General features: G+C 37.4%; 1 long non-coding RNA gene across 1 annotated transcript in view; it reads left to right on the forward strand.

The window, feature by feature from the left end:
* The first annotated feature begins 2,649 nt into the window (after positions 1-2,649).
* LOC148214697 (uncharacterized) overlaps positions 2,650-14,887 on the forward strand; it is a 42,216-nt gene continuing 29,978 nt past the window's right edge. Inside the window, exon 1 of the long non-coding RNA XR_015797680.1 lies at positions 2,650-2,727. This is a non-coding gene — a long non-coding RNA (uncharacterized LOC148214697). The remainder of the gene's footprint in view (positions 2,728-14,887) is intronic.

Here is a 14,887-nt window from a genome sequence, read left to right on the forward strand (position 1 = left end):
CCTCACTGTAGAGCCTGAGCAAATTATTAAAGAAAAAGCTGTGACCTTCTAAAACAGGCTTGGCAAAACTGATGTTCTCCAGATATTGTTTATTTATGTAGCTGTTTATAAATCACCACTACTTTGACAGACTCAGGCTGCTTTATAATACAGCACAAACAAAAACAGAAAAGATGAACAACAAAAATTATACTACCAAAAACCAATTGAACAGATTAGATACAGCACAAAAGTCACCAACATAAATATAGTAGGTTAGTAAATAAATAAAGAACCTTTATAACATTTATAAAGGTAGCCCAGGTGCACCTTTCTCACTGAAAGCTTGTCAAAACAGGATTCTTTTTTCACCTTGTGAAAGGTGAGGAAGGTAGAGGCAACCCATACCTCTGGGGGCGAGGTGTTTTATAATATGGGAATCCTCAACAAGAAGGCACATCTCCAGGCCCCACTCCTTTCATCCCACAAAGGTTGAAGAGCCTCCACAGATCTTCTCTGAATGAATGCACAAGGCAGACCAAGTCTGGGTAGAAGAGACAGTTGTAAGTATGCAGATGCCAAGGCATGCATGTTGAATTACAATTCCCATCATCCCAGAATATAGGGCTTTGCTGGTGGGAATAATGGGCATTGGTTTCCCCATAACAGGATGCCTTCTTGGAAAAGGCTGTTCTAGTAGAAAGGGCAAGTAGTCATCTGAATAACTGAAAATTCAGAGGAATAGCAGGCCATTCAGAGACTGAAGGTAGATAATAATGGGAGTTTTGAACCAGCAATGTTAAATAAAGGGAGGAAGACAATGCCTTTGTGCAGGGTCAAGCAATCTTGGTAGACAGGAGCAACATCTTGTGTTATGTATTACTTCTGGTGTCTAGATCCACAGGATAGGGTGATACTGTCAGGACTTTACAAAAGTGAATATTCTAGATATTCTAGTGGTGGGTTTTTGTTTCTTTGTTTTTTGCTTTGTTTGTTTCTTTGTTTATAGGCATATAGCCTATTTGAAGGAACCTCTAGTGGATTTTCAGTAGCTGCCAATGAATTTCATGCAAAAATGTGCAAGGCCTCTGGGGTTGTTATGAAAAAGCTTAGGAATCACATGCCATCTATGAGACATAGGTTGCCCACGCTTCTTCATTCTTGCTTTAGCATCATGGCTGAATTTTACAACGAAGTAGGAATTTACTGATACCCATTTCCTTTGTTGCCCCCTCCCCGCTCTTCCCTATACCTGAATACACCAGCAGCTGAAATAAGAAAATCTTCAAATTTCAAAACTTTCCTTTTCATTAGCACATTTCAAAGCTAAGCAGACCCTGGGATCCAACTTGAAATGAAAATTGATTTCTTCACACATAGCTGTCACAACATGAACAGCCCTGGAGGAGTTGAATGAGGTCATCCTGGCACATCTTCCCACTGCACACCTTTCATCTGTAAAGCTAGATTAATATCTGGCTGTTTAGCAAGGAAGGATGTATTTAACCTTTATGCTCAGGGCTTGCACTAATACTTGGAGCATATATATAGGCTAGCCTATTATAAGGTGACCTGGACATTTATTCAAGTCTTTAGCTGGTCTGTGCAGCTTGTGCCCTCCCAATTTGAAGGTAGACTACCAGCTCAAAAATGCCACAAACATGCTCCAAGCTAACATGGCTGTCAGCCTCTTGTTTGATTCCTCCTCACTGAATAAACATTAGTTGTTATCTGTTGTCTCCCAGTAAGGTGTCCAGTGATTGTCCCACTCTGCTGACTGTATTGGAGGTATCATACTCTACTATGGAATGTAGCCCTTTTCCCTTCACAGAGTGATTGCATGAACCTAAGTCCCATTTTTCCAACCAGTACATGGGGGTGCTGGAAGAAAAAGTGGGATCTGCTTAACAATGTAACTTTTGAGCTTTCAGCTTCTCCCTTATAACAGCCTAAATGCTGCAGAATTGTAAGCTGGCTCAGATATTGTGTGTGAAGTCTTAATTTGGTCCAGGTTTGTTTCACATTATGCTCCAAATACAGAGGATGCAGTTATCTTGCTGCAGCTAAGCAGATCAGCAACCCATCTGCTATTCTGTGTAAGCCATTCTGAGTTTTATGAATGAAGACAATAAATGACATATCAAAAGGCAACTTATTATAATATTCAGTGGAAAAATTCATTCTCAACACTGCTATGCTATAATTTTATATTTTAGCACTTTTATTATCTTGTCTTATATTGGCTGATGGTGTTTTCAATGGATTGCAATTGTTTTATGAATGTAAGCTGCATTGAGGATCAGCTAGAGCCAAAAAAGGCAGAACAAAAGTTGAAAAATAGATATTTTTAAAAATTAGAGTTAATTCTACTTTTGCATGGAATAATGTAGGAAGCGTTCTTTAAAGATATCATAAAAGATACAGTCTCCTTCAAATCAAGCTCAACTCCTGTTTACTTCATGAACATTTAACTTTGATCTAACTAATGTTCTTAGTGCAGGACATCTGTTCAATCCATCCTTAGTGGAAAGATACTTTAAGAGTGATACAGCCAGATGCAGAGAGAAGCCAGCAAATCAGCTCCTGGAAGTGAAAGGATTTATTTTAGGGTGGGTGTGAGATGAAGAATGACAGTAAGAGTCATTAAGGGCACATAGCACTGATGAAGGTTCTTGTAAGCCCTGTCTAAATGTGCTAAAAAGCAGCTATTGAGACCAGAGAGAAATGTTATGCAGATGTTCAAAACAGGTGAGTATGAAATAAAATAATAAAACTGGATCTGGGTTCCACTCTTTTTGAAGCTGTAGACAGAATTTTAAGTGAATTCTGGAACCTCCTTCAAGTAAATAGGTAAAAAGAGATCAGCTTCAGCTTCTTGTATAGAACTGTAATTTTATACAAACTGTGTTATATTGGAAATAGGGTTATACTATGCTTGATGACTGGTCTATCAGCAAAATAGTGTAACCATTATCTGTTGAAATAATGGAGCAAAGGACAAGCAGGAAGGACAAAGAGATTTAGCTTTCTACTCATTTTATAAATTAAGCAGAATCTCAGATTAAACCTATATAATTATTACTCTGGGATGGTATCAGTTAATACACAAATTAAATAGATCTGAATACTTACATTCTTCATGTTTATTCAATCATAATGATATAAATGCTAAATATAAAAGTATTGATGAAATTGCTGGCTCCACCACAGAGTCCCATAGGGCTGTCAGAGCATATGTTATTGTAATGTTATGTGGGAATGAACTTGGGAGACAGGACAAAGAGACGCAACCAAGGTAACAGCCAGATAAAAGGCAGCTGAGCCTACAGCAGGAATGTGGATGAGGCAAGAGGCTCAGAAGAGACTTTCCCTAGTTTCTTGGGCTTTAAAGGAGATGGGGGGAGAGATGTACTTTCAGACTTGCAAGATTCTGTTAGTGTAGCTTTACAATAAAGTAGAATTAACTCATCTGGTCATGTTTCCTGTCTGGTCTACCTTGTAAGGCTGACAGATATGGGCTGTAAAAATCCAGGCAACCACTAAATGCTAGCAAATAGTGTCAACCCTGTGAGGTAGACAAAGTCAAGAAACAGGAACACAAGGGTTTTCAAGAATGTCTTTATTGCTGTTGGGTATAATAACAGAATCTTGGAAGCCTGTCAGAGCCTATATCTTATACCAAAGTGAAGGTAGAGTTATTCTGAGTTTTTTCTTTCCCAGTACTCAGTAATCTTTTCTGAAACCCCTCCCTTTATTCACCACTTCCCCATTCCCAGGGCCAGATTTACATTCCAGTACAAACAGTTAGCTTTCCGAATCTCATTACTGCTATCTAGTGGTTGTCTGGATGTTTGCATCCAAGATATAGTATACCTAACCACAGTGAGCCTTTGGTTCACAGAGTCCTTCCTCCATAAGTGTAGAGGTTGCTGCTTCCATTTTTCAACTAATTACTGTTTCTTCTGATGTCCAGACTTAGACAACTATGATTTGCCTGAAATCAGGAATTGAAACAGCTGTGTGGTCCTGGCTTGTTCAATAATTAGAGTTTAAATAAATAGCTTGTTCACTTAGAGTGGATACTTGGAGAGCTGTGGTTGTTTAAATTGTATATATTTAGAACTTCCTCTTTGCATTTACTATATGATTGGAACAGACCCACATTTATTATATGATGGGAACAGACCCACATTAAGATGCACAAGTATTTTGTTGTCCTATGTGCCTGGGATCTAAAAGCAAAGCTCCTTCATTAGGCTCCTACTAATAACATCTCTGACTATCTTTGGTGCCACATCCCCTAAATTGAACCTATGAAGGCAAGAGACAGAAAGAAATTGACTGAAGTAATGAAATTAACAACCACTTCCAGTCTCTGAAAAGTTAATTACTACCAGCAAATGATAGTAATCAACACATTCTGAAGGACACTGCAGCTAAAAAGTAATTAAGCAGTTTTCAGAGAAACATGTTATAAAAGGAACAGGGCTACAGGGCTTTTTCATCTTTATGAGGCAACTTGTGAGCACTCTAAAGCTGTCTTTTTCCACCAAGTAACCTCTAGATGTATTGCATTGCAATTTCTATTATTGCACAGCCAGCGGACATCCTGACCCTGCAATTCACCTCAATTTAGCTTGGTTGGGTTCTCAGTCTTAATTTTCCAGATCAAGCAAATACAAGGCTGAGGTTGGAAGAGCAGAGACACAACAGACACTATTTTATACCAAAAATGCAAAGTTCTCACTAAGTTCTGTGGGGACAGTGCTTACAGTATACAGTAAGACCTGAAAAACGTGCTGTTCTGAGAAATGGAGGGCATATCCTTGAAGTGCTAAGGTCATTCGAGGTGACTAGATGATACAGGAGTATTGTAAGTCTTTCCAGCTACCTTGTTGTAACTTGTGCTCTCTAAGGATTGCATTTCTTAGAAGGTTTCTCATTAGCTTTACTACTGTTGTGTTACTATGGGACTATTTCATTGTGGAAAAAAGGCAGGGTAGCATAGCTGTTTCCTGTTAATTTTCTCCACAGCTTAAGTGAGGAAGAAAATAAAAGAAGTGAAATTGTAGACCTTATGGTCATTCAAGAGATACAATATATGATTATGAATCAGCTTATAGAGAAAAGAAGTTTTATTCTGCAGTAAAGGAGGAAAAATTTATCAATCCAGTCCATATGGATTGAGTAGAAAGTTCTGTACGTTTTAGTATTTGCTGTTAACCAAGTAACTGGGTGGGCTACATTTAATTTTATATAGATTTATTCAGAAGAAAATGGAACACATAAAGGCTTAAAAAAAATTTTTTTTTAAACCCTGCACATGAAAATGTAAAGCAATCAACAGATTTAAATGGACAATATATTCCTTTATGGCCTGCAGGCGAAGTTTATATTTGCACATTGATGCTACATACCTTAACAAATAACAGTATCTAGGATGGCAATGTTCAAGATTTTAATCAACTATAAAAGTACCTTAATTGTTCAGCAGATTGGAAAAAAATTAAACTATTGCTTTTTAATACACCTACCTGCCAAGTCTATAGATACTAATCTTCATATTTAAAAAAATCATTCTCTATTTTCATACATAGGAAGAAATTCCTTCTCTAGAAGATAATGGCTATGTAGCATTCATGTATGCATCTTGCTTCATAATTGTGCTTTTTAGCTAGAAATTAATCCATGCTAAAATTCATATTTGAACTATTGATTCCATGTTTTACTTAGTATGATGGCTGTCCCCATAATTATCATAACTATTCTTTCAGTGTATTCAATCCAATTAGTCCTACTCAGCTATTAACTCAGTTTTCTCTACAATTGTCCCTCTGAGAATTGAGAAGCAGTGTGATAGAATGGCTAAGATGAGGGACTGGTTTAAGTCTCCATTTGGCTATGGAACTCAACCCAAGTCATGCTCTTGCTCTGAGATCCCTCTGAACACCACCATGGGCTCCCAGAGGAAACACAGGATAGAAATATTTAAAAATAGTGGGATATCAGTATTTAAAGATAGTACAGTGGTATCTCGGTTCACGAACTTAATTCGTTCCGCAACTCTGGTCGTGACCCGAATTGGTCGCGACCCGAATCAAATTTTCCCATAAGGTTCAATGTAAATACGGTTAATCCGTTCTGACCCCTCCGAATATGGTCGCGACCCGATTTTGATCGCGTCCTGAATCAAATTTTCCCATAAGGTTCAATGTAATTACGGTTAATCCATTCTGAACCATATGTTTGATTTTTTTCAAACCACAAAAATATGACACAAAGTACAGTACGAAGAGAGAGAACGCTAACCTTGCTCGACACGACTTCTGGCGTGGAGGACAGGAAGGTGGGTGGGGAGGCAGTTATTGCTTGGAGGGAGAGTCCCCCTCCCTACAGGAAGCTACGACCACGTGTCACAGGAGGGAAAATGGCCGCAGATCCTGTTCGTCACCCGATCCGGCGTTTGCGAACGGAAGCAAAATTTTGCGAACGGTGCTGTTCGTGACCCGAATTGGTCGTGAACAGAAGTGTTCGTGACCCAAAGTACCACTGTATTAGTGGCTGCTTCTTTCCCCTTTCATTTAAAGTTATTTTTGCTCTTTAGTTCCTTTTGCTTATTCATCATGGCCATGGTGTTCCTAAATGATCCTTAATGAAGCACTTGAATATTCTTATTTCATTGCATTGGGAATTGCAAAAGGGTGCTCATAAAATTATAAATTAAAGAGCAATTAATAAAGTCTTTGCTGATAACATGGGAGAAATAGGAATTAAAGACTATCAGACTGACAATTAAAGGCTGCTTCCAGAAGATTACAGCAAGTGATCAGGAAGTAATCAATGACATATTCACAATTCTGATTCTGCAATTGCATTTTATCTTTAAAACAGCCATTTTTTTGAGAGAGATCAGGAGAACATTGGAATTGAATGGGTTGTCTACAGCATTGTCTGATAATGAAAGAAGGCTTTCATTTTAGACTAAAAGGCTAGCAAAGAATCAGTTAGTGGCATTGATCCAAAATAATATCTCATGTAAAGGATTGAGGAAATGGAATAAGTAGAACAGGGGAGGGTAGAAAAGCTGGTAGGATGTTCAAGCATAGCTGTTTTTTCTAAAGACTGCAAAAATATTGGCCATATGCAGAGATTTAACAGGACTGTGAATATAAATACATTTGGTAAGACTCTGGAACTCTGTAGTTGTAGGGAGGGGAAATAATGACATGAAGGATTTTTCCACCATCCATTCCAAAATTAAACCAGCACAGGGGGACTTGACTCACTCATTTTTCAAATTAATTAATTAAAATGTAAATCCCCCTCTTTGATCAAAAGCCTTCACAGACTTTGTTGCTAAGCAGCCGTTCTTTTGTCCAAAGTTATATTTGAATGCCCTTCTTGTATCAGATGGATTTAGGAAAACATTTTGACTCTGACTCTTCCTATGCTTCTTCAGTGCATTTACAGATCCCGGCCAACGATATTTCAGACCATTATTTGGCTTGCAGTGTGGAAAATGCTACCCTTTGCAGGATTAAGATGCAGGGGCAAGTTCCTTTGTTGAAAACAGAAAGAAAAGACAAAGAAAAGCAGGGCTGTAATATTTGGCAAAATCACTGCCTTTTCCCATGAGGATTAGACCTTCTACTCAGGACAATCTGTTCCAACATATCTGGCATACTTTGTCTTTTTCTGAAACTGTAAACATGGCATGATTTAACAGCAGAAATAAGCAATGTAATTGCTAACGTAGAATCCCCAGGCATGAACCATCTACAAGTCCAGTTCATTTGCAGCTGAGTTAAGCATATTCTCTTGGTAATAAATGTAACTTCATGTGAACTTTGACTTAATTATTTCAACTCTCAAAAAAATCTATAAAATGTCCTAGTGATTCCTTTAGAAAGAAGTCCCTCAACTAAATACCTAATATATTATTAGGGTTATCTGATCTGGGCTGTAAAAATCCAGATGTCCCCTAGATAGCGCTACAGGTTTGCTGCTTGTAATGGTCATTCAGATTTCTGTGGCCCAGATCTGGTTGCATTAACATTATCAGGTTTCTAGGAAACGATGAATATCTGGCCTGAGAAATCTAACCCATTTGCACCTAATTTCTTAGTTCAATAATCTTTGTTCACTGGCATTGAAAAAGTATTGCAGAACCTTTGCAAAATTTAACCAGAAATAATATGTGCTTTCTTATATAAGAAATGCAAACTACTTCAAATCTGAATTTTGTAAGTTTCTTTTCTTTTTTTATAATAATTTTATTAAGCATTATAGCTAAACAGATAAAAACTAAAACAAGCTACAAAAATAAGTTAATAAAAAATAGAAAGTGCAGAAAAAGAAAAAGTAAAAATATAGCAAAGAAAAAGAAAAGAAATACATAAAGAAGTAACTTTCCCCTTCATCACAACAAGCATAAACAATTTTAACAACTTATCACATTCTCTTAAAATACAAGAAAAAATTTCTTGATTCCTTATCTCATCTCATATCTATAAGTAGATCCTTATATCCTCCTCATTTAGACCTGGTCAGCAAAAGTCCATTAAGGGTTACCAGAAATAACAATATATCTATTTTAACCTTGATCAGGTAAACCCACTTTATATTCCTTCCTTTTACTGTTTACAATCTTGATCTTTAATTTCTTCAAATAATGTCCTGGAGCTTGTTTTCTTTTTCTTTTTTCTTTGTCTCTTTTCACAAAATCTTTCAAAACTTTAACAGATCTTTTTTGTAAATCCAGTATAAAAAATTATCCAAGTCACTCCTTTGGTTTGCCACTTGTACATCCCTTTCAGTTATGAAGACATCAGCCAGTTTAATTTGTATATCCAATGTAGCATCTTTTTCCATATCACTCTTGCAGCCTGACATTTTCAGATCTACTTTCAGATCAGTCCCAGTCCTATCTAGTAAAGCTTGTTTGTCTTCCATAATATCTCTTAAAAACCATTTATCTATAATGGTAGGCACTTTTAAGATTAACTTCTGGGTCCATTGCTCACAAAATCCTCAAATATGTCCAATGTCAAAGTATTTGCTCCATTCTATGTTAAGACAAATTTAAGTGTTCTTCTCCTTTAGTTGTAATATTTAGTGCCTCTGGTTCCCTCTAGTGTCCAATGTTCAAATTCCCATCTTATCATGTTTTCTTTCATAAAGTCCAAACAACAGCATTTTCCCACAGGAAGGATTCCCACAAGCAATTTCAAAAACTTATTTCAAAGCTATCTGGACCCCTAATCCTTCAGATTGTAACACAGTGTAAATTTTAACCCTTTCATCCATATTTTCCCATTGTTCCATCTGTATATTATATCCAAAAGTTTTAGCCCATTTTATCATATAATCTCTAACTTGTTCATCTTCTGTTTCAATTCTCAACAAAAGCTTATACATTTTAGCAATAAGATGTTCATCGTTAGTACACAATTCAGTTTCAAAGACAGTTTTGTTTCATTCAAAACCATATGTCTTTTTATCAACTTTAAATCTTTTTACAAGTTGTACATATGAAAACCACTGACATAGATATCCTCCTGATATCAAATTCTCTCTTGTGTTTATTTTAAATTCTCCTTGACCCTGGTCAAGAAATGGGCACAATTGGTATACAATATGTGACTGTGCAAAGGTTGTCCTTGCCACACCTGCCATCTGCTCTGAATGGTCCATTCAGAACCAAAGATATTAAGTCCCCACACCTAGGGGGATCTCAAAATGCCCAGCCACTCCATCTTGCCAGGACTGATCTGGGGCCTATCCTTCCCTATCCAGACCACACAGCCTTGAGATGCTGAGAAAAAACCTTGATGGCATCACTTGGATAATCTGGGATAGAGATTTATAACTCAGTATATAGATGTTACATAGGAACAGGGGAGATTAGAGCCCTATGGCACCCTGCACAGCATGGGCTTAGGACTAGATCTCCAACACTGATTGGAACTGAATCTGGAGGAAGGAAGAGAACTACATTATGCCATTCCCCTCATTTCCAACCCCCTGAGCTAGTTCAGAAGGATATTATGATCAGTGGTATTAAAGGCCACCAAAAGATCAAGGACAGCCAGGATAGATGCACCATTGCCACCCTGATCCTGTCATAAGTCATTGACAAGTGTGATCAAAGCTGCCTTAGTAGCTTGAATCCTGACTGAAAGGAGTCCAGATAATCCATTTCCTCCAGGGCCCTCTGAAGCTGCAGCCCAACCACTTTCTCTAAAAAGGGAAAATTGGAGATTAGACTAAAATTGTCTAGTACTATTCGATCCAGTGATGGCTTTTTGATGAATGGACAGACTGCTGCCTCACTCAGAAATGAATTTACCACTGCCTAGATCCAAGCACATATTGTCTTTTGGGAATCCTTGACTGGCCAGGAGAGATATGGATCTACCAGGTGACTGAGTCTACAGCCCCACAGCCCTGTCCACTTCTTGCCTCCTAGATAGCATGTTAGCAAAGACTCTGAGGATAGAAAGGCATGCAACAAAAGAAAAAAGAAGAAAATAAAACAGGAAGCTAATTCTTATTTCACAAGCTGGCCAGTTTAAGTCAAGGTCATAGTTAGGACAAGAAAAAGATATTACATTAGAAATGGAAGGTGGCTTTTCTATTCATTGTGAAAGGCAATCTGATGCCTTTTAGATGTTTTGGTTGTCAAATCCCATTATCCCTGACTGTTACATATGCTTGCAATGCAGTCCAAGGCACACACTAGGATGCCTTCCTTATCAGATCATTCATATTTGAGTTTTGAAAAACCATCTTCTTTTTTTTGAACAATAAAAATCCTCTTTTATTTTTAAACAAACAAGAGTATCTTTCCCATGGCTCAAAATAGGAGGGGATGTATTTACTAGGCCAGTAAGACATGTGGTCCAACATTCCCCATATAGTGGGCAGCTGGAAGAGCTTTTATTTATTTTCCACATTTCTACCCTGCCACAAACCAGAGACTTTCAGCAGCTTCCATTTGGAACCTTGGATTCATTGGTCTAAAACTCCTCCCACCTCCCCTCTCACTTGTTCCAGATCCTGCAACTACCCTCCTTTGGGGCTTTCCAAGGTTGGGATTTCTGAATTTGGAAAGAGTTTGCCAGTGAGAACTGACTGGGGGTGTAAACCGATGCTGAATTCCTCTCTCTGAAATCAGATGGCTCTCTAACCCCAAAAAGAGAAAAACTGGTCAATCCTACAGTGTCTGAGTTGCTGTTCCAATGATCACAGACTTCATTTGAAAAAATTTACAGAATTTTGATAACCAAACATATCCTTAGTTGGCATTCAGAATTAGTCTTTCTCCAACCATATCCATATTTCTTAACCTGCATTGATCAACACAATCAGATTTGATTTTTCTTTGCTTGCATGTCAATGCAGCATGAATTAGATTTTCAGTCAACTCTTCCCACTCATGTCAGGAGGTAGTGAATTGATATTTGAAATAGCTTTGGTCAGGAGGGGAAGTCTGAATCACTGTATGAATCAGGTCTTTAATCCTTAGTGAGGATGTACTGAGTTCATGCAGAATAACTCTGTTCATTTGCTCAGTAAGAAAAGAAGCAAGAAAAATTGGAATGTTTTTCATTGTTATGTACCAGGTATTTATATAGTAGAGGATCAGCAGAAGTAGGAGGTGTGCAGTATATAAATTTAATTAATCAGTAAATCAGTAATAAAGCAAAGTTTGCACATGCATTTTGCATCAATGCAGTGTACGTTAATGCCTATAATTGCATCAATTAATGTTTAGCGACTTATGTACAGGAGGACTTGTTTTGAAAATAATTCAAAGGTTGTTATTTTAGATTGGTTGTCAGGTTTTGGATTGGATGAGAGGCCAAAGTTCTAGATCCAGTCCTCTTAGATCCAGTATAAAAGATTTATGGTTAAAACATAGACTGACAGAGTGTGACTGACGCTCTCAGTGGAATAGTAATGGGTGAAATAGTTGAGAATAGCTAGAATCTTATTGGTTGCTTAAACCTTCACCATAACATGTCCCCAAGCATAACCACTTTCCTCATTACTTTTAACAGCCTGTCTTCTTCTTTGGGCTGAGTTTGTTTTATTTATTTATTTATTTATTTATTTATTTATTAAACCAATTTATATAGCTACCCATCTCACCACAGGTGACTCTGGGTGGTGTACAACAAAGCTAAAAATAATCAATAAATACATTAAAAATGTAAAAGTCAAAATAGAACAGAGAATAAAAAGCTGTTAAAAATAAGGGAGTCGCCTCACTGATTCCCCTGTCTGCTGGGGTCCCCAGGCCTGCTGACATAACCAGTTCTTGGGGGACCTCTGGAAGCTCAACAATGACGAGGCCGAGCTCACCTCGGGGGGCGGGGGGAGAAGATTCCACAGCACGGGTGTTCCACAGCGGGAGGTGTTTTTTTTTTCCTGGTGCATTTCCAGGCATAATTCAATGTGCTGGTTATTATTAAAGACTTAAACGACTTAGGAACTGGGCTATTTTCAGGATCATCTTCCCTCCTATGCAACCGTTACCAATACATTCATCAGCAGAGGCTTTGTTCCATGTCCCTTTCATTTAAAGACTTGGCTGCCCAGGACATTTTTATTTTAGGAATATAGGAAGGCCATTAGTCTATCCAGCTCAGTATTGTCTACGTTTCCTGAAAGTGACTATCTACAGCAAGATGCCCTCTTGATTTTGAACCGCAACTTGCATAACCCCCATTTCAGTCAGCATGATCAATGTTTAAGAATTATGGAAGCTGTGGTCTAAAACAGCATGAAGGTTATCTATCATTGCTAATTTGTTACAGGATTTCAGAGGCTATTTCCACTCTCTAGGTTCATATTCAGGTAATTGTACCCGAAACCAATCCTTTTGACAAAGCCTATTTTTCAAGTCATATCTGCCTTAATTTGTTTTCCCTTCTTCTGTCATTGACTATGACATTGTGGCTCTGGTTCTGAACTTGTAATCCTTGTGTTTACTGCTGTGATTTTATTTCTGATTGTTACTTAAACTCTTACCAAGTTTCCTATGAGAGCTCCCTGGTGAAAGATGGAGTAGAGTTTTTAGAAAATCACGTTGATGTCTCTTTTCCCTACCTAAACTGGTGTGACCAAGTGCAATAAATAGTAACAAGCTGTTGCAGTAGCATAGAGAATAAGATGGTTGGGACCTGGCTGGTAGACTATTCCATTTGAAGTAGGGCCAGAGACATTTATTTCATATTTTAATTTGATTTTCCCAAAGTTTTTCTTTCAAACAAAAATATATTTATTCTTCAAAATTCATACTTCCCTAAACTTTTGGATTGAGTTCGTCAAGAGAAAAATGTCTTTATATACCCACGCATACACACACAACACATATTTTTCTCTTTAATATATATTTTTGTGTGTGTGCATGTGTGAAAATATTTTTGTATATTTTATAAAAATCAGCACAAAATGTATTAACAAAATTGACTATAAAGATAGGTTTAGGAGAAATTCACAAAATTCACAAAAAATGTATACTGAGTTTTATGCACAGTGTTTACTTATATTCTCAAACAGATGCAGAAATCAGACTAAAAATCTGGAAAAATTAAAAATGCTGAAAAAAATAAAATGACAGATTTATCTGTCTTAGGTTTTAAACTTCTGCAGAAATAAATTAAAGGTCACAAGGAGTTTTCTCACAGCATAGGTGAAGGTATTTCCATTTAATCCCATTTGATTTCATGCAATTTATCTGTCTACTTCTCTAAGTTATTTTGTAATCAATGTTCAGTGTTTGGAAGGCTATATTCAAAAGGCCACCCTCAGGCTGGGAGGCAGGTAGGAACTACAGGGCAGAAGTATTGTCCCCACTTTACACTGCCCAATATTAAGCAGAATGATAATTTGTAATAACATCCCTCTCTTTTTCACACAGCCTGCTTCCTCCCTCTCAAGAGGTTCTAGGAAGCAAAGAGCCATTCAGTGCTGTTGTACTAGCTAAATAAGGAATTGTGGAGGCCAAAGTTAAGGCATCTGCAATTCTGTTCATATAAGTGAACCCTCCTGGACCATATCAAAAGTCTGTTTAGCCTAGCATCCAGTTTCTCATCTTGATTGTTCAGAAGCCTCTGGGAAGTCCATAAGTGAAATAGCCTTTCCTCACTGCTCCAAATGTTTTACCTCCGGCCCATAACTGGATAAAGTGTATTCAAACCTTCAAATTCCCACCTCAGGTTACTGTTGTTTAATGCCTTGAGTATTTTGTTCATAAGATGGAATGGAAACTCTTCAAAGTTTGCATGGGAAAGTTTGCATTTGACCAGGCTGTGACATCCCAGTGCTTTGACACAATCATGGACTCTCTGAAGTACTAATTCTACTGCTGTACAAAATGTAGCCATCAATGCTGGATTCCTCACACAGAGCATGGACTTTTTTTTTTAAAGAACAAGGGGATGCATCTAATTTTTATCCGCTCTTTTTTTCCATTTACACATTCATCTGTGGTTAAAGGGAGACTGAATTCCTGAGTGTGCTTTTCCATGTGCCTTATCTCTTCCATTATTCTTCTTGACATTAACAGTTTTCTAGTTAATGCTCAACAGTCTGGTGATATTTATTGTAATCTGATAATACAGCTGATAGAAAGCATTATTTTATCTTTAGATTCTCTTACAATTGCTAAAGAAAATAACAATTTTGTTTTATTTGTATATGTATGGCAGGAAGGGGTTCTAAGAATTTAACAAAATTCTTCATAAATAAGAGGGTGAATTTGAATCATAAAAATGTAATAGAAAATGATTATGTGCCATCAAGTCAGTGTCAGCTCTTAACAATCACATAGATCAGTGTTGTCCAAACTTGGCCACTTTAAGATGAGTGGACTTCAACCCCCAGAATTCCCCAGCCAGCC

This window comes from Python bivittatus, unplaced genomic scaffold (assembly GCF_059951505.1).
Source record: "Python bivittatus isolate LINGU-HERP-01145 unplaced genomic scaffold, Pbiv_v1 ctg000580_np1212, whole genome shotgun sequence".
Lineage (NCBI taxonomy): Eukaryota > Metazoa > Chordata > Lepidosauria > Squamata > Pythonidae > Python > Python bivittatus.